General features: G+C 42.6%; 1 protein-coding gene across 1 annotated transcript in view; it reads left to right on the top strand.

Moving 5' to 3' along the window:
* Positions 1-25,792, top strand: part of GALNT10 (polypeptide N-acetylgalactosaminyltransferase 10) — a 74,057-nt gene that overhangs the window by 1,132 nt on the left and 47,133 nt on the right. The gene's annotated exons all lie outside the window — the stretch shown is intronic.

Here is a 25,792-nt window from a genome sequence, read left to right as displayed (position 1 = left end):
GGCTCTCCTTCTTTAGAACCACTTAAAACTCTTGGTTGTCTAAATCTTTCCCTCCTTGGAGATTTACCATTATGACTGCACCATAGAGGTGGAGAAACTTATTTTGGTGATTTCTCTATTGGAACAAGGCATAGCCGAGCTGGGATCGGGCTCTTCCTTCCTAAAGAAACCCTTTTCAGATGTGAGCATCTGGGATTAAGCCCAGGCATGACCATCATCATCCCCATGCTGATGGGGGGGGGGGGGTCTTCCCATTCCTCCCATGATTCTTGTGTGCCACGCTGTGGTTGTGTATCTGACTCTCAGAGCTGCGCAGCAATCCTTTTAATGCACGCAGTGCTTGTAACATGCCTGATGATTCTGCCTTATGCTTGGGTTTCTGTTGTGTGCAGGCAGTCTATTTTGCATGACTGACAAAATCCAGCCCTGCAGGCCGCTGCTGCACAGCTTCGCATAGTTGGCGTTTTGGCAAGGTGAAGACCAATGTAAAATTGTGGCTTCTAGGCATTCTGAAGGTGGAAGCTGGTAATTATCCTTGGGAGGCCTCAAAGTTCCTTGCTGTGGAGGCAGCAGTTAATTTTGGTTAAGTCTAGAAGAGCAGAAAAGACGGTAACAGGCTGACTTCTTATTTTTGGTCTTCCAGAATGGTCCCTGAGCTGCGGGCTTTGGGTGAGGGGAACTGTAAGCCTGGCAGTTTCCACGATGCAGTGCATCACTGCTGATTTCAGTATATATGTTCAGTCGTCTCAGAAGTAAGATATGTCATATTGCCTGTGCTATGCAGAATGTTCATTCTATTTTTCTTTATCCTATAGCTGTTTGAAGCATGAAAGCTGTCCATAAATTTTGAGGGCTGTTTTGTTTTGAGGGCGTGTTGAACTGGGCAGGAGATATCTGTGCTGATTGCAGGGGAATTTGAAGTACAAACTGCTGTGCTTGTGCAAACTGGAGCTGCTGCGTGTAGCATGGAGGCTAGACCTTCTCCTTAATGTGGCGGTGTAGGTCGCAGTGGGTCTGACAGCAAAGATATCCATGTATTGTATATATGTGTTTTTCAAGGACTGGGCCATGAAATGATAGTTGCAGTTACACTGAGCAGGGGAAAACGTACCCCGAAGGACAGCTGGCTGCCGCGGTGAAAATAATTTCAGATGAAGCACAATAAAGATAAAACAAATGTTTGTTTGTTTGTTTTGCTGTTGTCATAGAGTTATCTGCCAGCTGACTGCAGAGAGTTTACCCGGCACCCTCAGCACTGATGATTCTGAGGGTCCTGACAACCATTTGCAGTTTTGTACAGCCCATCACCGTCCAGCTTGTAGTGAATGTGCTGTTTGTCTGCTTGCTTATGGAGCCTTACAGAAGGGCTGACTTCTAACACCTAAACTAGTAAGACCATAGGAGGCTGTATCATAAAAATCAATATTCATAGCAGTCAGAAAAAAGATTTTTATCTATTTCTGGCTTTAATTTATCTTCTTGTGCAGGCTCATCTCTGTGTTGTGGGCATTATAGATGTGATACAAAATGAGGTTTTCAATGAAACCTATGTTCGTGCTCATTCTTTCTCTCAAATAGTGCCTGCTTTTCAGTAATGTTATCTTCCAGAGTTACAGCAAAGGGGAGAGAAGTTGGAAGAAGCAGTTGGACTAAAACTGTAAGAAAGAATTCCTAGAGTATACAGTTGCAGTGCTAAGATTTGGAAGTTTAAATCATGCCAAGAGTTTGTGTAGTTGTGCACCTATGCTGCATGTTATTTTCACAAGGGCAGTGTATTGATACGGGCCATCTTTGCCTTGTTTAGTCTTTCTAGTGCCTGAAACAAAGCTGTCAGAAAGTTATGCAACCAGGAGCCATGTAAATATATTCCTGAGAAGATTATGGTGGATTGTTTCTGCAGGAGATCGAGATCCTTGGCAGAAAATTGTTTCTGTAGTTACACATTCAGGGGAAACATTACGGTGGCTGAAATTAATGGGTTGCTTCAACACTGTGAGTCAGGTCTGGTTCTTTCCTTCTGCCCTTGGGTTTCTTCTGGAGCTTCACTGGTTGGATCCCACCCTACAGAGAAGGATGGCTTGCCCCCCCCCATGACAGGCCTGCCCCAAGGTCATGCTGCAGATGTCAATATTGCATTGACTTGCTTTAACTACAACTGCAAGTGCAGAAGCATCCTTAATTGTGATGGATTTACGATTGCTCATCAGGCAATATGAACTGGGAAGTCCTTTTTTCGTGGTGCGTGTAACTTTGGTGAGGGTGGTGGCTCTCAGTAGAGATGACAGGATTGAGGTACTAAAATGTTCTGACAACAGAACTACTGGCTTAGCTTCCCATACTCCAATACATTTTTTCCTCACAGCATGCGTACGTCAGCATGCTAATGTAATAAAGTCTGACTTTCGTGTAGCTTCATCCTTCTCTTTTTATAAACAGGCATTCAGTAGGTAAAAACACATGATCTGCAGGTGTGGAGGATTTCAAGATAAAACAGCCCATTCCTTTTGTCTCTTCGATCTCAGCTCTCTGCCTCAGAGGCTGCTGGGCATCGTCAGCCCAAACGTTTAATTGCTGTGTGGTCCTGCGGCGTGTAAAACACAGATGAGTTGGTTTGTGGGCTGGTGGTTTGTGCTTGGGGTGATGCGAGTAGCTGCATGATTCCTAATCCTCTGCAGAGATCCCACTCAGTACCTGTCTGGCCATGCTGGAGATCTGCGCTGCGTGGTTTGTGCTGTTATGGGAACGTGGCATCTGAACTCCAGGAGAGATTAAGCTTGAACATCTCATTCTCTGAATCGCTGGATAAAAGTGTTGTCGCAAATTAGCAGCCTTTCGTTTTATGCATTTCATTTGATACCGTGCATGCTTTATAAAGTCACCCTGTAGCTTGTTGTAGTAGTAATTTGTGCTCTATAAAATCACTTGTGAGCATGATGGAAGTATATAAATCACAAAGCTGATTGTGTGGTGCCCTCTGCTGCCAGCTCTACCTGGCTGCTTGGGGCTGTGAATGAGACACAGGCTTCAGATGTGATTGAAGCTTTGTGAGAGCACAGCCCTTGGACAATTTGGGGAAATAAACTTTGGCTTTGGTGCAGTTAAGCTCCAAATGTCTGGGCTGCACTGCTGAAAAAGCAGCCGTGGTTACAAGCTGAACAGGGAGCAGTACTGTGCTACTTCAAAAATGCTGCTGCTGCTGCTTGCCTCTTCTTCACCAGAGGAAGATGATCAGCTTTGCCATCCCACCCTTGGGGCACCTATGAAACTCTCTGGCTGTCAGCTTCATGTTGTGGCTAGCACATGCTGCTCAGGAATGGGGTGGTTCTGCAGACTTCCCTTGCTGCTAAGGCTTCCCAGGGGCTTGGGAAGAGAAGAGGAAAACCCTTCTGCTCTCTGCCAGCCAGAAGTAAGCAGAAAAACAGCTTGTCATGCTGCCCATGTCTTTGGCAGAGGAACTAGAGTGTCTTTCTAGAGGGTCCATCATGCTTCGTGTCTTCATGCTGTTATCTCTGTGGAGTAACTTCAGTAAGTTGTGCTGCTTTAAATTGCTTGATAGCATAAATATTGCATGGTACTGTGCAGTCACGGGGACGCGTGGCTGCAATAGCTTTGTGCATATGGAATCCTGGAGAAGTGGCAGAAAAGTACTCTCAGGTTTAGTGGCTGAAATGCACATGTAGGTCTTCTGAATCACCTTTTAGAGAAAACAGGAAAGGAATTTTTCCATAACCAAGTGGATTAAGAACTGGATAATCTGATGGAATATACTGGGATAGAAAGCAGATATCAGTGACTACTTAAATAATGGTTTATATAAATATTTCTTTAAATGTCATTTAAGCAGCACTCACACAGATTCTGCTGAAGCTGAATAGATAATAACTTTGTATCTACAACTTCTTAGTCTGGAATGAAATCAGGAGTAACTGTTCTGCCCTTTGTCTTAATCTGAGCCAGTCTCCCAGGACAGACCCACTTCAGGCTGCCCTGGTGTGGTTGGGTCACCCCTGTATTCCCTTTGCATGCAGCTTTACCTGGGGTTCCTCTGCTTCTAGAGGGAGCTGCAAAAGAAACTGACTGCAGATCCCAGATTGTTTGCTGAATGGGTAACTGTCGGTGGGTTGGTTTTTAGCAGTAAATAGAAATGTGAATCTGTTGATCAGATTTCATAGACACCTGTACAAATCTCGATGCTCCAGTCACTTTTAGGAGTATAACAACGACTCTCTATTCCCTAATCCAGGAATAAGAGCACATCCCCCTCAATTTTGCATTTCTGTCTTCTCCCTTAAGACCACCTTTTGCATTTTGTTTGCCATGAACAGTCTTTCAAGTTCTTTGTTATCTCCTTTGGAGCTTCAGATCTGACCTGCAGCTCGTGACTTCCCGTGGAGCTGGGAAGTGTTACTTGTCCCACTTCATTCAGCACGAAGCATGACCCCTCAGTGGTAATGGGATCTCCCCTATCAGTGTAACTGACACTGGTGTTATTTTGTGTTACCTTGTCTGGATAATGGATAAGTAACAAGGATGAGAGTGTTTATCTACAGAGCTTTGTGAGGGATACAAGCAGTACTGGATATCAAGTTATGGCTGACTTGTCAGACTGTGCCTCTCTTGTCAAATTTAAAGGATCTGATGAATGATTGGAGAAAGCTACCAGTCAGTAAATCAATGTGTGGCACAGTAGGTTACTGGGCAGCCCCTCTTCTTCAAAAGCCAGGGTAGAAAAGGAACTTAACTGCTTCTTTGTCTGAGATCTGCTGGCAGCTCTGCATCCGAGTCCCATGTGCCCCTTAAAATATAAGAAGTATGTCACTTGACACTTCGTATTGTTCATAAAGTTGATAAAGCTTTAAATTGTGGCTTCAAAGAAGGGAGGTCTGCCACATCTTGGTCTTTAAATTTGCTTTTCTTTCTAAATAATTAGCTCTTTTCCTTGCCCTTTTGCAGTTGCTTCATTTTCTCTAATCTTAGCTCCGGGGTTAAAAGAGAACTCTCTGGAGCATATATCTATAATTAAGGCTTTTCAGCCACGGTTACAGTGGAGTACAAGCAGTGCTCCAGTGATGCCAGTACCCAGGGAGGAAACTTGATTCAGTGGAGGAGCTGCTGATTTTATTACAGGTGAACTCTTCCAGCTATCCCACTCGTGGAGTTCCCTCTGATGCTATTCTGCACCTTCCCACTTCACCAAGTTGCCTTTTTAAGGCTGATGACATTTTCTGTAGCTCACAAGAGAAGTTATTTATTCTTCTTGTCACTTTCTTGGAAGCACCAACTCCTAGCTACGGCGATTAGAGTCCATCATGAGTGTGTTCAGAAAGCTGGGGGAAATGTCAGCCAGTTCCTTTTTAAGGTCTGACTTCTTCGGTTGTTAGAACACCTCTCTTCAGGCATCTTAATTAAAACTGAGTTCTGGTTAACAGTACTAAAGGTGAGTGGCATTCAACTACTTTCATCTTTCGGAGATCGTTATACAAGTGCACAAATGTGTTGCCATCAAAGTGAGCCAGGGATGAAATTCGTCTTGTTGTCTGGGTGCTCTCAGCGGTATTACAAGCACAGTGAACGAGCACCTGCTTGGAGGCAGCTACTAAATGGCAGCTGATGGGCTTGAGATTTGTACTGTATGAAATGTGGTTTGTGTGTCTGCAGCCTTTGCTTTCCCTTACTGTTGAATCAAACTGCAATTACAAGAAGGTAAACATGGTAACGGAGTCTCAGATGGAAAACTCATTGTAAGCGAGATGTAACTCTTGTGGATATTGTGATCCTTCCCTTAATAAGAAATAGAGGAAAATGGAAAGAAAGTGGAGGCGTTAGAGACTTGAATGCACAGCAGCTCCAAACCTTGAATTTCACTCAATGTTTATTCAGTGGCTGTGTCTTCCAGGCTCAACCTCTTATTAATCTTTCAACTGTAGTACTTTCTTTTTGTCCAATTAGCACAAGTAGCAGCAGAAAGTATCTTCTAAAAAAAGTGTCTCTCAAAACTGACTGATGGCATCCTTCCCTGCCAAGCTGAGTGTCCCCTTTGCATTGAGGTCACCAATTTGTGTTCAGAGCTTCTCCGCTGATGTGTATTTCTTGCGTGCATGTCAGGCTCAGTTGATGTAGCAGTGGCTCGATGCTGTAGCTTTTGGATGCAAGTCTGTTCTGCGTGCTTGAGGGTTCACAAAGGGACTCCTGAGGTCAAAATTCCAAAAAGCATTTCGGAGTGTTTGCTTGAAATGCACAGAAACAATGGCTGACCAGGCGTTGAGTTTCAAAGAAATGTGGAAGAGTGATTTTTTTTTTTAAGGTAGGAATTGTTGATCTTTCACTTTGAACTTACATGAGCTCTCTTCCAGCTGCAGGACTTGTAGTCAGTAATAACAATAAAGGAATTGCAGAACACCAGTAAAGCTGTCAGTGTCCTGCCAGAACTTTCTGGATGAATTGTGTCTGTGTGTGTATATGACTGTTCTGTCCTTTGAGTAACCTGATTAGAATGAAGTTTTTTCTTTGGTTGGTCAAAGTTTTGCTCTGTTTTAGGGTTTTGTTGGATCTGATCTCAGTGTACTGTTAACAGACTCCTGCATGCAGAGCTGCTTTGCTTCTGCCCACTTTACAAAGCTGGGTTGTTATGAAAGGTTCAGCTCTGCTTCCTCTCTGAAGCCTGGGATCCTTTGCTTACAATTACATGTGCAGTCCAAGATGGTTTTCCATCGTCCTCTTCTCTACCGTTGCTGAGGTTTATGTAAGAAGATCTAACATTTAAAATCTTCATTAGCCAATCTTGGTTTTGCTAAGTGGAAGATCATGTAGGCTTGCCTTTGTGTGAATTATTTGTTCAGATTCATTTGAGAAGTTACTTTCTCCTAGTTCACATCACTATTAACAAAGCAATTTTTCTCTGCGATGGAAAGGAGACACCCAACATTTCTCAGCATCTCTCAGATGAAGTCCAAAGAAGGAATTTTCTCAGACATTAGTAATCATGAGCTGTTGCTTAATAAATAAAAGAAGTGCAACAGTGTTTGAGTGTTCTTAATGTTCAGACCAAAGTTTTCAAAGATGTCTTAGGATGTGATGCTCCTTTGAAAAGCCAGAGTCTTAGTGTCTTTGATCTAAGGTATGATACCCAAATACACGTAACCAGGTCTAGCATCCCAAGATTATTTGAGTTTTATTTTTATTTTTTTAGAAGAAAGAGCTGTTCCTTCTGTTCAGGCTGACTTTAATCTTAACTCTGTGTCCTTGAAAGTGCCGCTCTTCAGATGCTGTACTTTCAGCTCAGGTGTGTAAAATCAATTCCCTCACTAAAGGAAGTCAGAACCTCAAAAGGTGGGTAAATACAGGTGTTACTCTGCAGAGGGCTTTATTAGGCAGTAAGTTGCTCCTTGTAACATTGCAGGAGAGCACTTACATTTAGCTAACGTAACTATCAGTTCATGTTAGCCACTGCTTAAGAGGGTTCAGTATCTCAAAAAGAAGTAAACCCTGTGATTATCTTCTGTGGTCTCGTGTATCTTGCAGATTATCAGTTGTCAGGCTTTCGTGTGTGATAAACAAGTAATAAGAAATAACCCTCTTTTCACTCCTGCACTTGTTAGTTTTGCAGATCCACCAATACGCTGTGGGCTGCTGCTGCTTCTCAGGCTACATCTTGCTGTGTTGGAAATATCTGAAACTAATGCTTACTTATTTATTTCTGTTGCATGCTGTCCTTTTTTCCTTTTTTATGGCTGTTTTGGAATGCTGTTCAAGAAACTGATTTCATCTGCAAGAAAAAAATAATAATAATCTCACTTCAAGAAAACAGCATCTGTTCCCAGGTCTCCTTCACAGTGGCAAAGAAGTTATGTTGGCACAATTAAACTGTTCAGAATGAGACTTCCCAATGTTGTTTTGCTTCTCTGGGCCTGCAGGCGTGGGTTTACATTGCAAAAACGTCTGCAAAGTATTGAAAGACTTGGGGTTTTGATGCAGAAACTGGCAGAAATGTATCTGGAGGGAGTAAGAGGAGGGGGAGACCAGAGGACTAACTATATGATTATTATTGTTAGCTTTTTCCTATTGTTCCTGTTGACTATTTGGAAATGTGGAGGGGAGATCAGCCTTTAAGGAGCCAACTGTCCCATGTGTAGTATCTCTTCCCTCTTCCTCCAGTCATCCAAACCTGTCATGGTGGGGTTTTTTTTAAGCTTAGGACAGATAGATAAATAAACAGAATTTCATAAAGCAGATGAATTCCAGCACGGGCAGCTCTAGCTACAGGAAGAGGTACTAGTGAAGTTGGGTGCGTGTGATGCTGTGCTAGACGTGCAGGTGCACAGAGCTCACTTCTTTAGCAAGAATCCATTTAGAGAAACTCTTAGTGTTCATGGAATTTGCATCAATTACATTTGTCTCTCATGCTTTGCAGAAGGAGCTATTGCATTTTGTTGAACGTGAGACTCCTTTGGAGAAAAGCAGGAGAGGGGAATTGTGCACTGTGCTTCGCTGAGCGTATACGTTGTGGTTAAAAATACATCTTTGTATTGAGATTTGGCCAATGCCTCCTTCACACAGTTGGAATGTGTGAAAGCTGCATCTCCACTCCTCCAGTTTGTTGAAGTTTATCTAAATATCGCTGAGTGAGGTTCACTTCAGAATTAAAGGTATCTTCACTCAAATACTGTCATGACTTCTATTGTTGCTGCTCATAAAACAGATGTTCTAAAAAAATATCTAATGAGAATGTCCAATATATGTACTGTTGTTGTAACAGCTTAAAAAAGAGCAAGCAATTCTATTATGAAATCCATCTCCTATTTTAGTTCAGATTTCTCCCATTGTTTTGACAAGATGGGCATGAGTTGCTCACTGTTCTCCTGCAGTGACTGATCCAGAAATTTATTGTGGGGACTCTTCCCATGTTGTCTCTTGACTTCCCTGGGACCCTGCTGTCCTCTTGGAACCTCAGTGTACTATTGTCCCATGTAAGCCCAAGTTTATCTCTTCAGGCTGTTCAGTTTATCTGCTTGTAGCTTGTCTCAGCAGGTCAGTGTTGGGGAGAGGGTCTTTTCTGGGCAGAAGTCACAGGCTGAGAACTTCCTCAGTAAAGCTGGCAGATGCACGTATACCCTCTGCTGCTGCCTTGTGCTCTCTCAACCAAAACAGAACACCATTGCTACATGCAGTGTAATGTGATTTAAGAACAAAAATTTTTTTGCATGTAGGTACATGCAGAAACTTCAACTGAAGCGTGGATATCAATCTTAGGGTAAATCAGTTCTCGTTTTCCCGTATCCTTCTAAGCAGGATGTCACATGCACTGCCACCTAAACTAATTCTTAAATTCAGAAGTCCATATCTAATAGAAATTTACGATCTATAGCTGTTCTCTTCCAGCTGCAGTGTCTTAAATGACCCCAAGGAGAGGCTTTCTCGTGCTGCCTCAAGCTGTTCGTGATTGCAGATGCGGGTTGTGCTCTGTGCGTGGGGATGTGGAAGATTAGAAAAGTCTTATCTGAAACGTGGGGGTACTTGAGTTGTCCTTGATTTCAATTGCTGTAGAGTGTCTGTGTATAGAAGATAATGGATTTTCTTCCTCCACAGTTGCATATTTTCTGCAAATGTGAGCTTGGGCCATCTGATTAGAGAACGAGAGTCCTTGGCAAAGCCAATTACATACAGACTAACAGGGAAGTGTCTCAAACTTCAATCTATGCCAAAATCCTTCTCCTTGCATTTCAGCCAGAGCTGTCATGGGCACGGAGTAATGCTGGTTACCCAAGGTGAAAGACTTCAGCTCTGGAAACAAGTGAAGTGCTCGTGCCTTTCGGAGTGCTAAGTTCTGTAATAAGAGGCTGCTCCTCGTAGAAATGTCTGAGGAGCAGCTGTAAATTGATGCACACGAGGAAGGAGCACTGGTGTTTGCAGGTAAATTAGCTGGGAATTGTCAGTCGTGCAATAAAACTTCAAATATTGACTTAAACTGAAAATGTTATTGTTTTCAAACATCCAGAGAGGGGAAAAAAAAAACATAGTTTTGTATTTCATTTAGCAAGCCATCGGAAAACTTGTTTTTTGTTTTTTAAATTATCTCCAGGGGGTATGAGTTCTCAAGTGAAGTCTATTTTTATAGTCCTCGAAAACAAAACCTGACAGACCATATTTGCCAGCGCGTACATTGCTCTGGTGACAGCGCTTCTTTTTAAGGCATGCCAGAGGAAATGCACTGTGCTGGAGCATATGTCAGTGATTAGTGGGGCCAGCACTGCAGGATAAAATGGGAGAAGGATCGCTGTGTGTAGAAAGCACTGAATGGGCTGAATGTGAGAAATGTGGTGCTGTGTGTGAGCTAGTTTTAAAGGAGGAAAGGAAAACGGTTATTTTAGGGTTATCTGTATGTAACTAATGTGCTTTCTTGTAAATGGGTTCACAGTTGGAAATAAGCTGTCTACTCGGTTTTTCTCTGTATGTTTCCTCCAACTTCTTCATTTAGATAACTGTTTTTTATCTCTTGTGGTTTGTATGGTAGATGCATTTGCACACTTGTTTTGTGCCAGAGTGAACTGAAAACCCTAGAAAGCGAGATTTTTGGTGTCTAACTCCTTTTGTGAATGTAGGCCTAAGTGGGTTTAAGGGCTTAGGCTGAGTGATCCTCTGAAACCAGCTGATCCTCCCCAGACCTGAAGTCCAGGTTCAGGGCTCTTACCCTTGGGGTGTGTGCTAAAGTTTTGCTCCTGTGCAGCTCAGTACATAGCAGCTCTTGCCTCTTCCTCATCCATACCCAGCTGTGATCCTCAGCATTGACCTGTTGGAGAATGCATCAGATGGCTGTGCAACACTACATTTCCACAGAAGCTGCATCAAACTCAGACTGACTTTTAGTAGAGGAGGCATTTGGCTGCTAAGATGTAAAAAATGATGCAAGAAGCGAAGTTATTTCCAGTTAAACCCAAACTCTGAGGTTGTTCTGTCTGGAGCTCACTGACTGTGATATACCCATTATTACTTACACAAATATTTTGTATAGATTTCCCCCCCTTCCTTTTTAGCAGCTTTTATGAAACTATTTTAGGTCTATTTTTATTAGCCTATAAAGTTCTTGCTTCTGAGTAACTATTAAGATAATTAGAAAAACAGAATTAAATTCTCTGAACCCATTAGGGAAAAATAATGGCTCCATGAGAATTGGCTTCCATTTCTGTAGTGCTCAGGAGTGTGTATGGAAAAAGTAAAACTCAAAGGGAAAGTGTTTCTGAAAGTCACATCCACTGAAAGTACCTTTATTGTCCTTTCCTCCCCTGAAGTTGTTCTGCAGAAAATGCCTTAAAATTTGGATTGTTTGCTGGTACTGGTAGCACAAAAAGCAGCCTCCCAGAAGTGCAGTCATTTGACTTTATGCTGCGTGACAAGTACTCCACAGCTTCCTGAAAGGGACAGCTGGATTTTCACTGGTGGCTGAGTCCAGTTTACAGATCCTTGGCATTTTCAGTCTTCTGATGTGCGGTGTAATCGCTGTAATACTTTGTCTTCTGTCTCAGACATGAGATTTCTGGGTCTGATTTTTGCTTTCCTAGCTTGTCAGAGCTGTGAAACGATCTGGCTTTTGAAACTTTGTTTTTCATCTCTTCTTTAATTCCTTAAAATTAAAGGTCTAAACATTTTAAGAGGAGTGCTGGCTTACCTCATCTGTGAGTCACAGCTTCACAATAGTGTGGCGTGTCTTCGGCAAAATATTTTCAAGCTCACTGAAGTTGGATTAATCAGTGATGTGTTCACGTAGGCTTTTGGCTGTGTCTGCAGCTACAGACCCATTCACAGCACTGTGCATACATGTAGCTATTTCTTTGCTGCTATTCCCAGGCAGCAAAGAATCATCATAGAATCACAGGGTTGGAAAGGACCTACAGGATCATCTAATCCAACCATCCACTCGTTCCCATTGCTGCCACAAGCTACTAAACCATATCCCATAGCTCCTCATCCTCTTGAACACTGCCAGGGACAGCAACTCCACCACCTCCCTGTGCAGGCCATCCCAATGCCCGACCACTCACTGAGAAAAGAAGTTCTTCCTTATGTCTAATCTAAACCTCCTCTGGCACAACTTGGAAAGGAAAGCTCTGATCACAAAGTCAGCAGTGAGGAACTGTATTCATCCCTCCTTTTCTGGTAGAAGATTGTGGAAACTCAGGTGTCTCAGTTGTCGGTGGACGTGATGCACTGTTAAGGTGAACTTGTGTGTGCACTTCAGCAATGTCATCCATACACAATGAGGAAAGGAACACCAAAAAAACTTTCTTCCATTTTAGTAATGAACTGTGTCAGCTCAACGTGCATGTGTTTGGACGTGTGTTTGTTGCTCCTGGATTAGGCAGTTCGGCTTCTGTTCTCATTTCCAAAACAAGAATGTGTAACATGTATGAGGAATGGTTGAGAGACCTGGGTCTGTTCAGCCTTGAGAAAAGAAGACTCAGAGGGCATCTGATCCGTGTCTATAAATATCTAAGGTGCAGGAGGCACAGAGAAGCGTGGGAGTCTCCTTCCTGCTGTGTGCAGTCAGCAAGAAGGGTTAGGACCTGGAGGAGACCAGCACATGCACCTGGGTCTTGCTGGAAATCTTTGGGTACAAAGCTTCTGAAGCCTGTAAAAGCTCTTGGCAGCTCCTTGGAGGTGGGACCTGGCTGATGGGGAAGACCCTGAAAGCTTCTTAGTTATAGAGTGCTTTTAAAATGTAATGAGATACAACCCAACATTCTATTTGTCTGTCTGGGCTTATAAATTTAATGATGACTTCTAGCAATTCTGTTTACTGCCTCCTGCATCAACTCCTTGTACGAGAAGTAATCTTCCTCCAAAAGATCTTTAAGACACAGTAATACTTGAAAACACAAGAGGGAGAGGCAGCAGTTGCAGGGATATCCCCAGGTTTCTTGAAGCTCCTCAAATTTTGTTCCTTTTGTGGTTCAAAACAATCTTGGCTTCAGCTTGTGTTATAAAAGCTACCTCCTTATAAGTCTGCAGAATGACTTGGACATCTTACAGGGAGCATGCAAGAGATTACTGTGATCTGCAGCCAAAATGGTCAAGCATTAAACAATGCTCTTTAGCAAAAGAGCTGCAGAACAGCTTTCCAAAGGGATTTATTGTAGCTCAACCAGTAGCTACAAATGCTGGCTTGTGTCCCTGGAACGCTACATGCTTGAGAAATGACACTGTTTTCAGCAGGAGTGGGTCAAGAGTTAGTTTAGGTAAATCCCTGCTACATAATATCATGCCATCATGTCATCTGTTCTCATTTTTCTTATGCTTCTGGTGTATAGCTCTGTGCCCAGTCTGAAATGGGATGCTGCTGTAGTGATTCCTGTTCTTCGTGGTGCTTTACATTCAAGCCCAGACTAGTCCAGTGAGAGAACTGAGGTATGTCTTGCCAGTTGCTGTTCACTGACTGCACTGGCTGCCCCCTGCTTCCAGCTGGGCTGCATGGCCAATGTGGGAATGGGACAGAATGCAGCTCTCTGGAGCACACAGCTTCAGGAGGGAGAGGATGCATTCTTCCTTTCCTCATCCTGTCCCAAACCCAGCCAGAGCTGCACTGGGCAGAATGTTTGGCACTGCCTCACGTGAAGCTGGCAGATTTGAAGTACTGGACAGCTGGCATCCCCTGAACCTGACACAGTGCTTGACACAGCTATTAAGTGATGTTAATGGGATTGCCTGGGTGGCCTCAGTTTTTCATTGTGAAGCTGGCAAGGTGGATGGATCAAGTGCACATGACAGAGTGTGTGCTCCCAAGGCACTTGCTCTGCTCCAAGGTGGGACTCTGCTGGAGCACAGCACTTCAGCACTGCTGTTGGGAAGTGCTTGTGCTAAAGCTGCTGTCTTGGATGTGATGGATTGTGTGCCCTCCCTGGCTTTCATGTAACAGAACAGCTCTTTACTTCTGTGTGTATTGCAGAAATTGGAAGCATTTAAAGTGTTTTGTTATCTTGCCATGGCGTTGGTTGGATGGGTAGCTTTCTCCAGAGGAACAGCTGATGAGTCACTGGTTGTCACTTGAGGAGTATCCAGAAAGAGAAAAAGATCCCTCTGCTGCAACTTTCTCTACTCCATCTCTGCCTCTTGCTGTAGGAGGCCTGCAGTACTTCAGAAGGCTGTAGCTGAAAGACGTTTCCAAACAGGACCCCAACAGGGTATGACCTCCTCAAAAGTAATCTCTTGGGAACTCCACGTACAGATAAACAGACACTTAGAGGAGGCATACTGCCTGAAGAATGAGGGGAGGTATGTTTGTATCCAGACAAAGACCCTCTGGCTGTCTGGACTGGACTTAGGCATTGCTGGCTTGCGGGTGGGTGAGGAAGTGCTGTCTGAGCTGTGGATATAAGGTGCTATGCGACATACTTTAGTAGCGCTTAAGCTGCCTTGACCTAATTTTCTTGCTTTTTTAAAGGAACAAGGACTAGTAGTGGCTTGCCAGTATAAGTGATCAGCAGTTAATAATTAAGTCAAGTCCTGTATGAGCGTGACTTGGGATAACTCCTTTGTAGAAAAAGCATGGCAAGCTCATTTAATGAATGAGAAAGCGGAGTTGCAGTGATCCTGGTGCCGAACACAGACATGATGAGTGCATGGCACATGGATGGTGCTGGCTGCTGCTATCCTTCTGTGTGCCGTGGCTGATCTCAGCTCTTAGCACAAGCAAGCTCCTGTGGGGGCCGTAGCACATTCCACAGGATTCCATATTGTTCTGAAAATGCTTTCTAAATGCTGTCTTAATTAAAGATTTCTCTAAGTCAGAATTAAGTTATTAAAATGTTCCAGGCATTTTCTAGAAGTCTTTGAGAATGGTCTGTACATTCCTTTCCAGGTTGATCTACTCCTTGCTGTGGGTTACAAAGTAATATTGTGCTGCTTGCAGATTCTGGATAAGTTCAAACAAATATATATTTTTTTTCTTGCAGCAGTTTGCTTTTTCATGAACTGAGCTCATTGAGTCCTCTTTGGGATTTCACAATTTTCAATTTGCGATCTTTCAGCAGTGATGGAAAAAATGTGTAGTGTTCCTTGGAGGACATTTCCCTGGATGTGTCAGGTTAGATAGTGCCCCATAAGACCATGCACCATCCATACTAACAGCTATTTACAATGTTTTCCTTCCTTTTTTTTCTTTTTTTTGCACAGCTTGTTGCTGTTCCTGAAACACTGGGTGATCTACACGATAGATTTTGTACTTTGCAGAAAAATGACATTGTATGGAGTTGTTGGCAGCCAACTCAGTTGTGCTACAGGTATTTAATGTGCTGTTTAGGTGATGGGAAGGCAACAAGTGCTGGAGAGCCTTGCCTGTGAGGACAGCTTGCTTTGTTCTGGGTTTGTCTGTGCCGATATGAATAGTGATTAAAGCTCTGAGTCTGTGTAGTCAGTTCTAGACACGTATAGCCTCACAGACAGTCTTTTTTTGGGCTGTGCTGTTGGTTTGGGGTGATACTGGGGTGACCAGTGGTGCTACTGGTCTTGCTGAAACCGCTTTTACAGTTGGGGTGATAAAGCTCCTTAGCAGTCCTTCCCAGGACATTTGTCTCAGTAGCCATATCCAGAAGCCCCAGTACAGAAGCAAGATCCATGCAGCACTTTCACCATCAGACTGAAGGCAGCCCCCAGCCTGCTGCATGGTGCTGAACTTCATGCCAGGCTGCAGTGCCAGGAGCAGTGTGTAGACAGAAAGCAGCTCAGTGCTGGAATGGAGGTGCTGACAGATCAGCAGCAGAACTTCAGGCTTTGTAGGCTGTTACAGTAAGGCCGTGTGATGAGGGAACTGAGTTTCAGTAACAGTAAAGCAGAGTTCTCCGTTTATAAGTTGTGTTGTAAGAGCTCTGGGTCTGATGTCTTTCCAAATCCACGTTCTGCATAGATTCTGATGTGGGTTTCTTGGTGTGTATTATTTTTTTTTTTCTGCATTTTAAAGGTATCTTAAGAGAACAGTTGGCTTCAGTGGAGTTGCCACATCTCCCTGGTGAGGGCAGTTAACTTCTGTAGGAGGTGATATTCAATCTCCCCTTACTCAACCAGCACTAGGTAAATTTGGCTGCTGCTTCAGAGTCCCCTCTGAGCTCGCAGTTTGCCTTTGACTTTTGGCTGCTCAGTTTTATAAAGTTGCAAAAGGTTGGAGAAGTAAAATCCGAACTCTGCCAATTTGCATTGCCCCTTCTGGGACCTGTGAGCAGCTGTGAAACTCCTCATCAAGTTGATGTTCAGCTCTTGACTGGGGACCGCAAGGCTGTGTCAAACCAGGGCTCAGCTCAAGCATGATCGTGTGGTTGTGAAGAGAGTGCCATTATTTATCTTGTACAGCACCTGGGTATGTGTGTATATCTATTTTTTTACAATGAGTGAAATGTTAATTTTGTTCTTTTATATTTGCTTTGTGATCTTCTGGTGTGTCACCAGTCACTTAAGTATCTATCCTGATGCAAGGTTCTGCAGGAGGGATGGGTGACTTGGCCTTCATCTTTGCAGTGTGGATGCCCTTTTGGACCAGGGAAGCCTCTGAGTGGTCAGCCAGCAGCAGTGTTCCTGGGAAGCTAGTTATTGAGCACTTAAAATGAAGACAGATTTTGAAACGTCTTTTGTGTTCTGGAAGAAGGATGGGGGCAAATCTTTACGAACTTCATGCTGAGATCAGAGATGGAGCAGTGATAGTGGTGAGTGAGTGCATTAATCTGTGGGACTGAGAAAAACATTCCTCTGCTCAGAGGAAGGAGTACGAGCAGACTGCTTAATTATATCTCCCTTAATTTCCCAGGAGATGTGAAGCCAAAATGTTGTGTTGGAGCAGGAAAAGAGCTTCACCTTGTTTGAATGGCTTTCAGAGTCATTTATTTCAGATCTGGATGAGTTTCTCACTGGGTTAAAATCCCTGCTATCATTTCCTTTCATTTGAAGCTGTAAGCCAGTATTCATTTGAGATGGTGTAAATTTAAAAACCACAATGTAAGTTACTCATGTTGTGCACCCATCATAGTGATATCCTGGATAAAACAATCCCAGGAGCCTTATTTCTGGGTAGAACTGAAGGGGGTATTCTGGTTACAGCCCTTCTAGGAGAATTTTTGGAGCTTATGCCTCTTACTGGCAGGATTTTGGATGTCTGACCTGTAGGATCAAAGCCAGCTGGATTATGGGAATTTCAAGGTTCTTTAAAAGCATTTCTTTAAAAAGCCCAAGAAGTCCAATTAGTAGAACTCAATTCATAGGACTTTAAAAATTAATGGTAAGTTACCTTATGAAATATACACCACTTGGGACTATACTGAGAGCAGGCATATGGTTCTGATTTTGTTTTTTTCCTTCAAACACTGGCACAGTACCGAAGCCAGACAACTTTATTTTCCTGATGCATTATAACCAGCTGCAGATGTTTTAGACATTACTGCTTCTAAATGTGCTTTGACAAATGTCTCCTGGAAGCCAGGAGCTCTAAATATTGCATGCAGTGTATTCTGAGGAAATGTTGAAAATAAAGTTTTAGGAATTAAACGTTCTGTGTCTGAATCGAGAGAATTTACTTTCTGCCCTTGCCAGGGAATTTACTAGCTGCAAACATTCTTTTACAAGGCGTGCACAGATGTTAGTCAGTAGGGGCACACATGGGGACGGGAACAAGTGCTGCCACGGATGGTCTTAGGCAGTCTGTTATTTACTGGCCCACTATAGCTAATGCTAGAAGGTGAGTGTTTGCTTGAGATGGTCCTTCAACATGGTGCTTAAATGCTGGAGTGAAATGTGTAACTTCTCTGTGCATGCAGGTTGCCAGCGTTGAGCAGGAGCATGTGTTGGAGCGTATGGGAGCGCTGCGTTCTGTGCACCAGTGGCACAGCCCTCTGCTACAGACACTTCTGTCATACTTCAGTTACTCTGTTCAGGATTAAGGTGAAGGATTTCAAATGAAGAGAATTTGATGCTTTTTTTTTTTCTTGTTGCATTTCATTGCTCTAAAAGTAGTGCCTCCTGTTTTATTCTGTTGGACCATGATTCCAGAGGCAGATGTTGGTGGGATGGCAGTAGAGGTTGAATCTTCCCAGCAATATTCCATCACATTTTATTTCTGTGTGACAGCTGGCAGCAGAGGGGCAGGCTGGCAGAACAGTGCCTGACATGGAAGTGCAGGTGAAGCAAAGGTGTGTCACTGAATTCCTTCGTGCAGAAGAAATAACACCCACTGACATTCATCAGTGCTTGCTGGATGTTTCTGGAGACCAACCAGTGGATGTGAGCACAGAGAGGAAGCGGGTGGTGCGTTTCAGCAGTGGTGACATTGATGTGAATGACAAGCCATGCTCTGGATGGGCCATGCAGTTTGTGTGAGTGCAGCATGCTGGGTCTTGTTCATCGCTAGTGAAAGCACATAGTTAATGATGAAAAATAGCATTTTGTAGCTGAGAGCTTGCTCCATCAAACAGTGATGATGTGCACTTTGTATCCATTGTATTTTCCATGGAAATAAATAGGAGGCATTAGTTTCAGAGCAATCTACATGTACATATCCTCGATTTCCAAAATTCAGGCAGCCTGTCTCCCCAGTATGTAAACCAGTCATTCATTTCTCCATAGCCTGAGAATGGTTGGGGAAATATCTATGCTTTGCTGTAGACACCTCATTAAAAAGTGATCCAGTATTCAGCACCCGGAGTTCTCAGTGGACAGGCTGAACGCTGAAAGATTAATTGCTCAAAGCTAGGCAGTAGAAATAGCACTCCAGGCAGTGAGGTGCCATAGAGGCAATCCATCTGAAATGGATGTAGTTGTTTATATGCTGGTAGTTCTCCATGTAATGGCAGTCCTAATTCTCTAGATGTGGGGGCTTCCACTGAAATGTTTCTGGAGAATTTGAAAGGGAAATAGGGATTGCTTAAGTGTGTTATTGATAACTTTATGGGTAAAAAAATAATTCTGAGCAAGATACATCCATTCCCTTATAAAGGTTAACAGTGTATCTGATTTATACCTTGCAGAGTAACCACAGGAAATCTCCACATGTGTCTATGGTACCCCCTAAAGAACCTTCCTCCAGCTTTGGACCAGTTAAGGTATAAGCCAGCTTGTGCTCGCTGAAATCCCCACAGTCTGCCTGGCACTGGGGAGCAATTCCAAGAGGAGATTAGAGATGGCAAGCATCAATGGGTAACTACTTGAGCAGGGCCCTACCTGCTTGCTGGAAGGAGTGTGGCACGCTGCCCTGCAGCAGGAGCCGAACCAAGCAAATGCAAGTCTAATGATTTGGATTTTGCTACTTCCCATTACTGTTTAAAACTGCTTAAATATAATCCTCCTAGCAAATCTCCCCATGCTTCAGGATGGCAAACATTCACTGCTGCACGCTTATTTTTAAGTATGAAATGGTTATGCCGAATTCTTGTGCAGCTCAACAAAGGCTCTCAGTGATGCCTGGCAAAGAGGAGTTTTCTTGTTTGATTCTGTTCCTATAGGATAAAACAATTCTTCATATTGTCGGGCTACGATGAATGAAACATTCAGGTTTTGATGCTTCCCAGGCAGGTAGTGACTGGAAGATGATGTGTGCCAAATGTGTGAGGGGGGCAGTTCTGCTGACAGTAAGTGCTGTAGAGCTTCTGGTTGGATGTGCTTAGCTGAGCATGTTTTCACGTCTTACAGTGTGCAATTAGAAAAGTTTAAACTCAATATTTCTGTCTGTAATGCTTGTCTTTTCTTAGTGGTTGCTTATCTGAGCCACAGAGAAGTTTCCCATCACCCAGGGTGTTTCCACTGTCTGTAGAGTTTGCTCTGCTTTCTTATGACCACTTCATCAGAAAATTTCAAGGATAGGTGTGCCCTCAGCTGCAGTGCAGTCTTTGTTTGCTCAGAAGTCCCCTTTCTGTAATGCCTATGGAGCCTGAGGTGCTTGCCAGGATTCTTCTACCCGTACATTCTTCTGGTTTCCTTCACCCTTACCTCACTTGGCTCTTCTTCAGCTGTTCTTCCCTTGAGATTTTCTCCATCTCTTACATATAGAGGCTCCACGATGTCCTATGGAGAACTGTCAGTTCTCTACTAAGGTTCGTTTTCAGAAACATCAATCAAAAACCGTACTGTATTTCCAAGCAGCACTCACAAGATATGAATACATTGAAATCTGTAGTAGCTCTGAATTTTGGCTCAGCATCTTTATGGAAAAGAAAACGATCCCACCTTTAATGGAAACTAGCAAGAAGTTGGCTTCTATTTGATTTTAAGGAATTTGGCAGGGTTTCTTGTCCCTGTGGTCTAACTGGAATATCTTGGCTTGTCTGAAGCAACTGCTGCTTTTGAGAATGCATTTAAGAGAACTGTGGAGGTAAAAGTGTTTGATTTTTTATTTATTTCCCCCCCCCCATCACCACCATGCACTATAGTTTCTTCGTACTTTCCCTTCTTGGATGAAATGTTTGGCTTACTGTAATGAGAGCTGCTATGTAAATTATTACAGACAGTCTGAATGCTTCTGACTGAGTATGGAGGATTAAATGATGAAGGCTTTTAACTACATAAGCATTTTTTTGTGGTTCATTTTTGTGGACTGTTGGTTTTTTTTCTTCTTTTAGGCAGTGGTCTTTCTGAAACTTGCCAGCATTGTTTAAATAGAATATTGTTGCTGTGGAGTTATTTAATTGGGGTCATCTTCAGCTGTCACTGCAATTAACACGTTAACATGAGCTTGATGCAGTTCTGAAAACTACAGCAAATGCCCATTTGAAGTTTTATATAGGGAAGGTGTTTTAAATTGTAGCAACTGGTGAAAGTTGTCTAGGCACATTAAAGCAAAGTGTACTGAGCAGCCAAAAATATACTGAATTTTTTGCACCTACCAGGAAGCAGTTATTGACTCCCTCAGGCTGGCGCTGAGGTTTCCCTTCTTTTTGACATGAGAGGTTTTCTGCTTTGCCAGGCAAGAGATTAAAACTCTGTGGTTCAATAAGCCTGAAAGTTGGAGGTTGATACATGTTCCTGTTTGAAGGAGCATGAAAGCGTGAATTGAGTTTGCTAATGGCAGTGATAGCAAGAATGGCAAAGGAATTACCTTAAAATAGTCTGCCTGGCTGGTAACAATCCAGTAATCAAACTGCGTGTGTTAAGCAGGGTTTGGAAGCATGCTGTCTCAGTGGCAGGGGTGATTTGGTCTTGTCCTCACTTTGCAGATCGTGTCCTGCTCAGTTGTGCTGGTACAACTCTGTACAGGGAGCTCCTCTAAATTACATCAGTGAGATGAACTGTTTTGCTTTGTGAATTGGAAAGTAGTTTCAACAAATTGTTCATATTAAGAATCTTTCTTCTTATCTTTGTAAGATTGACATCTCTTCTTTATAGTAAATGTTATGGTCCTTCTTCTTCCTAATGTAATTTGTGAAAGTCTAGTCCTGTGCAGCCTGCTTCCGAGCTGCTGTCCAGAATGGGATTATAGAAGCACTGACATCTGAGCTTTATACTTTCCTAAGTCATAATAGCAACTGCTCTGCTTTATGCTTCTGGGGGTGGTGAATTTGCCTGGCCTCTTCTGAGAGCAGTAAATTTAGGGAAAGACATAAACATTTCCTAATCTCGAAGTGTCATATGAAGACTTAGAATTTGAAGTCTCTTTGCTTATTACTTCAAGTTTCAAGAGATGTTCTTAGGAGTGAAAAGGACCAGTTTGTTTAATCTGCGTGGCCCCTGGGGTACTTTAGAACATGAGGCATGAGAAAATAGGCCTCGTTAAGGGCATCTGCAAGGCAACACAGAAGTGAAAGCTTTAAGAGAGGTGGAGGAGCATGTCATCACTCTTTACAAATGTCGCAATGGATTCAGATGTGTTTGGAAGACCTCCCCGACAAGCTCTGCAATGCTGCTGACTTTTAATGTGTGTTAGATATGAATTATGAAGTGATCTGAGTCCATATTCAGTGTGCATCTCTTAATAGCATAAAATTATTCCAAGTTGAGTTGCTCCCTAGATTAGATGCCTGGCATATTTATGATTTTCTTGCCTTTCTAGCAAAGGTGGTAACTTTCACATGTAGCATTTTCAGAAGTTGGTTGCTTTTTTATATTGCCTTAAATATTTTATCTTGTCTCTCTCTTACATGTGCTGACGTTGAAAATTAAAATTGTATGTATCTGATGGATTTATTTGGGGATTCAGACTAACACTGGGAGGAAGAAAGCTTGCAGTATAGCATAATCTTCCCTGATCTCGTGGACAGTGCCTGTTTTTGGTGCTATGAGCCAAATAGTCTGCCTACTTCTCACTGCTGGTTTTGGTAAAGCATGATATTTTTTCCCCCTAAGCTTGACAACTAGCCTTTCTCTTGTCATTCCACTACTACTTAAAAAGTCATCCTTCTTACACCAGCCTTCATCTTCCATGAATCCTTTTCTTAATAGGAGCATTGCAGAAATAGTATTTTGCACAGTAGGTTATTGATGGAATGTTATGACATGTTACAGCTACTTTCAAGCAGTTGTTGTCTTTAATTTTATGATGTCAAGTTGCTCCGTTTTAAGTAAGTGCCTGAGCCCTCCAGCTCCCTTTTTTAAAGGTCATTATATGTGATTCACCTGTACACTTGTCATCTCTGTCTGTCCTCTGCTGTACTGAGGGGAGAACAGATGTTGCTACCTACAGAAGGATGCTTCAGTCGCTGCAGAAGATGGTCATCAGGCTGTCAAAAGCAACCTTTATAGGCAGGCTGGTCTTTCACAAGGAGATGTTTACAGAGCATGAAATTAACATTTTTGCACGGAGGCAAATAATTGCTTACAACAGAGACTCTAGTAGCAGATTTGAAGCTTGAATGATTATTAGTAAGGTCAGATGGAGCATGTAGGGATGTCCACCTCCTTAGCAAAGTCATTCAGAACTTAGCTGATGTGCTTATGCCAAAAGTTTTTGAGAAGTTGCAGTGTTCACACCTTGTTTGTCCTCTGTGAAGTACCTGTGATAACCTAGAAAGAATTTGTAGTAACTGGTAATAACCTTGTATGTCTCTATCTGTGATAATCATTCTATCTGTGAAAAATCATTCTTGAATGGAAAAATTTTTTACTTTCAGAAGGATCAAGAGAATTTGCATTCCTGTTACATTAGACTTGAATTGTTATATAGTGGTACTCTAGTGCTGGCAGGATTTTCAGAAAGACTGCAGAAGTGTCAGAAAAGTAGGCCTTTGTCATGAACAAAAAAGATCTCTGAAATCTCTCTGTGTTCAGCAGATCAGTCTCAAAAGGGCCAGTAGGTCTCGGATGGCGTTGGCTGACCTCAGCTGCCCTGGTCTTTCTCTGAGTCCTCAGGTCAGGGCTTTTTCTTGAGCAGTGATGGAAAAGCCATTTCCAAAGAATGGTTATTGGCAAAATTAATTAGATTGATTCTTCGTTTATAACACAGATCAAGTTTTGAACTTTAGTCTTTTATGGTAATAATCCCAGTCCATTACCACTAATTGACTCAGTTCAGTCTCAGTTTGTTCAGCCTGCTTACTCCCCACTCAGCAGATATTCACATCTTTCAAAATGTTTAAAAAACACTGAGCTTGAAATAGATAAACCTTTTCTAAAATAAATTCTATCCTATTGCAATCAACTGTGGCACAGAATCTGGCAAGTCTAATGCTACATGCAATGTCCAGTCAAACTTCAAGTGGAGGTGGCTCTTCTCTGCCTGTCTCAGTTGCAAATGGTACTGAAGAAATGGTGAAATGTTGCTCTGTTTTCAGAATATCCATGCTCCTGCGGGCAGAAGGAAATCAAAATGAGGCTGGTATTGGAAAGGCTGGTCTGAAAGGGCTGATCTGGAGCTCTTTCTAGATTGCTGCATGTTACACTCATGATTTTCACATTGCTTTTGTGCTGAACATTACTTTTTCAGAGGCGGTGAGAATTCTTCTTTGCCCACATTGTGGACAGCCCTTACCATAACTCCTTTCCTGTATCTATCTGCATCTGAAAACAAGTGAAAGTGCCCTTGAGGAGGAGCATCAAGTCACCCGAAGTAGCATTTGAAGAAATTGTTCTTTTTTTATAGCTTGGGGGCTTTGACTTGGACACATCTGCTGTGGTGTCGGAAGAAGTGCTGTCTGCGGGTGATGTTGCCTGAACAGTAGCTACAAACAAGGTTACCAACTCAAAGACCACCTGAATTCCTCCTGGAATATCTGCCCTCGTGTTCTGGGAACACCCAAAATCCAGGGTAAAGGATACACCTCACTTCTTGCTCCCAGTGAAGGAAAACAGGAAGACTTTACAAAAGCTTAAACAGAGATTCCTCCTGAAAATTCCTCCAAGCTGTTAAAACGGAGCACCGTGTTCTGTTCATGTAAGCTGTGCTGTAATACAGTTTTACCAGTGCTGCTTTTGCCTTGAAGTGTTACAGCATAAATTTTCAGAGGACACAAGAGAGATCATGCATACAATGAATCGCTCAGAGGCACCTCACCAAGACCTGCTAATAGCCTTCCCTTGTTAAAACAGTCCTAGCAGAATGAACTTATTTTTTGCCCGTTTAATAAGCCTTGGTAGAAAAAACACCTAGGCAAATGTGAGGTATTTATATTGGCCATTCTGTGGTGTGTTTATGTATGACCATGTGTTTTATTTCTTTATTGATTTTTTTTTTTTTGTCAATGCTTAAATGGTATTCTTTCAGTGTGAAGTGAGACTCATAAAAATGCTAGGTATAACATGTTTGAGTCAGATTGGTTGCTTGATTCTAGTACAACGAGCTACAAAATCTCTATTACAGAGAATGTCCTCCTATACAGCAATTTTTCTCAGTCCCATGGAGCTTCATTATGGTTCGGTCAGGCTGTGTGCTGTACAGAAGAGAATTTATACTTTGCTATAAGGCCAAGTTCTCTGCTGTCGTAATGATGCTGAAGGACAATAAATGCTCCAAATAATTCAGTTTCTTTGGAATATAGTTCTGCTGTGCTGTAGATTTAGGAAAATTGAAAATGATGTGTTGAGTTTCTGTGCTTCCTGCTGGATGCTCGTGAGGTTATTCTGTTGCCCTTACTTACTTTAAGCTTCCATAAACCAGTTAGTGAAGGCTTCCAGAGCTGGATGTTTTCAGTTGAAACTCAAGGGAGATGTGTCCCTTAAGCCCCCTGTGATAAAATGAGACTCCTCAATGTCTAGTTAGCTTTTGGCCTGAGAAGGCACATATTAATTTCTCCTGTAGCAGAAAAGCCACTGCCATAATTCTGAATGTGCCATACTTTTAATCTCATGCTTCCCCATTTTCTTTGCAACTGTGTGAAAAGAGGACTGTTGCTAATATCCTTCCTTTCTAATTAGTCATCTCTGCCCTGCTCAGCACCCATAATTGCATGTGTGTAATGTGTCTGTAAATATCTCAAGAAGAACCCTGCTTCTCTTACAAAGGGTGGGACAGATGCATACAGTTGATCTGTCATCACCCAGAAATGACACAACAGCTGCTGAAATGCTGCATAAGAAGTGAGTCATGTCTTGCATTTATACAGTTAATGCCTTTTTAGTCACACTTTGAGTGGTATCCCACATTTTTGATGCGTTCTGTTTTGTCAGGACCTCTTCTGGGTTTTAATTCTGTTTTCCACTTAGCTGGCAGCATCAAATTTAACGAGTGTGCTTGTTATTCCAACATTGAAATCAATAGGTAATCTTAGTGAGTCTAGAAAGATTCTGGCATAGCTAATTTTGATACATGACTTGGATGTTTTCATCAAAACATGTAGATTTTGATTAGATTTGAGTGAATTCCAATTCGGATATTAGCAATAACAAGACTGTTGCCTACTCGTGT

This window comes from Cyrtonyx montezumae, unplaced genomic scaffold (assembly GCF_038088225.1).
Source record: "Cyrtonyx montezumae isolate F1298 unplaced genomic scaffold, pur_monq_1.0 scaffold_18, whole genome shotgun sequence".
NCBI classification, from domain to species: Eukaryota; Metazoa; Chordata; class Aves; order Galliformes; family Odontophoridae; genus Cyrtonyx; species Cyrtonyx montezumae.
This window is presented reverse-complemented; position numbering and strand designations above follow the sequence as displayed.